We start from the raw sequence: 2,971 nt of genomic DNA, 5'->3' as shown, positions 1-2,971 counted from the left end.
AGCCACTGGAAAGGAGAGAGTGAAATCATAGTTTTCATGGCACCAGCTGAATAAGACCCTCAAACAAATGTCACAACTCCTCCCAAATAGCACTCTCCACCTGACTCTCTACTTTTAGAGCCTGCAAATTTCCTTCTTTGATACTGGGGTTGATGATATCATCCCTGTGTCACTTGCTCCAGGACTCTGCACTCGCCCCTGTTTTCCTATTCTGTGCTTTCACCTTTGAAAATAGTGTGTTTATGAAATTCCTCACATTACCAATTACCCAATTGCCAGGACCTGACTAATTTCCTCTTTTAGTTCCTGGCAGAGTTAAGCACATAAATGTTGAATGAATGGATGAATGAATAAATGAATCAAGGAAAAAACCTCAAACCATTGGCTAGCTTGTCTTCCCTAACTTCTATTTCACAAGAAGGAAAAAGACTTTCCAGTTTAGAACTTGGAATTGAAGTGAGATGGTTCTAGGGTCAGCAAAGAAAGGGGTCCTCAGGACTATTTTGGCAAGATATTCCATGGGAATAGGAAAGGGGGTGTTACACAAATGCCCTACTATACATGCTTCCCCTGAAATATCCAGGGGGCCAGACTGAGGGTAAGAATGGCTCCATGGTCTTGCCCCTAGAGAAGGGATTATAAAAATCACTGGATCCTTGCCTTCTCCATTTTCCCACTCAGATCTGGCAACCTGAAATTCAAGCTTAAGCAGTGTTGAAGGGGAAAGTCCAGCAGTTACAAAACAGGGTAGATTGCATTATGCAATACACTGGTCAAGGCCATGGCCTGGGAGTAAGCCTTTGGGGTGACTAGCCCCTGGGTGTTTGAGCTGGGAAAGACCGCAGTGCTCATTAAACAACAGAACTCAGGAAGGGGAAGCAATTGCCCCAGATCATACAGTAAGATAGGGACAAAGGAGGTGCCAGAACACAGATCTACCAACTAACTTACCATGTCATTGCCACCCCACACACTGTCTCCTGAGGACAGGGGAGGCTTTTGAGATATCAGGTTTCAGTGGAGGGACAGACTCACAAAGAGAAGGGGCAAACAGACCACACAGGCCTGCTATACTATTTGACTTGGAGAAGGGAATTAGCACTGGTTGAGCTGTGGCTATATTCCAGGGCTGGCAATATGTTGTCAGGGTTAACAGTGAACTTAAATAAGTATCAATCGGAACTTTATGTGACCCTGAAGGGTGGCTCAACTTCTCTAAACCTCAGTTTCCTCATCTGTAAAATGAAGATAAAAAGAATACCTGCCCCACAGAATTTTTGTAGGAATTAAATCAGGTGATCCATGTAAAGCACCAAGCACATTTAAAAAATGGCACTGAATAAGTCCTTGATATATATTGCTTATCTACAGCAGTTGTCTAATTTCTTACACCTTCTTTTTAAGAGAGGGAGGACATGAACTGAGTGGTAAGTCCTTTGCTCAAATCTATTCATTCATTTATATTCATTATGTTCCAACCAAGGAGTCCAGACGCTATTCTGAAGTCTGGGAATATGGCAGCAAACAAAAATCCTGGCCCTCGTGGAGCTTACATTGAACTTGGAGAAAACAGACAATAAACAGAAAATATAAATAGAGTATATGAAATTCTAGAGAGTAAGTCATGTAGAGAAACATAAAGCAAGGGAGAAGATGGTTTGACAGAGGGGAGGATTGTGATTCTAGAGAGAATGTCATGGAAGGCTCCACATGATGATATTGAGTGAGGGCCTGAAGAAGGCAAGGGTGGAGGCATGTATATCTTTGAGGGAAGAATATTCCAGAGAAAGGGACACACAAGTGCAAAGGCCCTGAGGCATGCACCAAGTACAGTTGGTTTCCAGTATGGGTTCTGCATCCTCAACCATGGATTCGAACCACAGATCAAAAATACTCAGGGAAAAAATTGTGTCTGTACTGAATTTGTATAGTTTTTTTTATCATTACTCCATAAACAATATAGTATAATAACTACCTATATAACATTTACATTGTATTTGGTATTGGAATTAAGCTAGAGATAATTTAAAATACAGTATATTGGAGGTGTGGTTCAAGCAGTAGAGTGCCTGTCTAGCAAGCATGAATCCCTGAGTTCAAATACCAGCACTGCAAACAAACAAACAAAAAGTCATAAAATACAGTGGACCATTGGAATCCACAGGTACATGGTTCCAAGGAGACTGACCACCATTGAGGGAAAACCGCCGATGCTCAGAATGCATAGGGTTCAGCACTGTCCTGCAGCTGCTTGACTCATTTTTCCCATAGTGCTACCCAATTTCCACTGAAGACATGCCTAAAACAACCAATCTAAAGATTTTACTTTATCACTTCAAGTAAGCACATTACGAGCCCTCTTTGGCTTGGGAGGATTACCATAATTTTTTTACCTTGTTTTTTGAGCACCATTTGTTTTTTCAAAGGCAGATTTTCATAAAATTAAGGGCAGGGAAATACTTAGCAGATTACGCAATGATTTAAACACAACTGACAGTAACATGGGACTAAGAGCTTCTCTGCATCAACTGAGCTCCACAATGTTCACGTGGGAATTTAAGATTTTTTTGTGTGTGTGTGAGTAAAGTGGGAGAGTTTATTGAGATATAAAAGTAACAGAGTACAGCTCTGAGAGCTGGGAGGGGTTCCAAGAGAGGGTGGCCTAAGATTTTTGTTACTGAAATTTCTTTTTTGACCATACTTGGTCATAACCACATGTAATAAATCTGCAAGTCAGGCTTACTGTATACTGAAGGATGTGTGTAGGTTATGTATGTACAAATACTATGCTGTTTTACATAACGGACCTGTGCATCTGCAGATTTTAATGTCTTTGGGAGTTTGGGGTCTTGGAAGCAACTGCTCACAGGACAGACTTGGAGGTTACTGCTCCAACATAGAGGAGTGCAGGGAGGGACCATAGGTGATAAATACACAGAATACACTGTAAATTACCGTTCTGGGAGCTGTG

Source organism: Castor canadensis, chromosome 3 (genome assembly GCF_047511655.1).
Source record: "Castor canadensis chromosome 3, mCasCan1.hap1v2, whole genome shotgun sequence".
Taxonomy (NCBI): domain Eukaryota; kingdom Metazoa; phylum Chordata; class Mammalia; order Rodentia; family Castoridae; genus Castor; species Castor canadensis.
The sequence above is the reverse complement of the archived record's forward strand: the minus strand, read 5'-3'. Positions refer to the sequence as shown.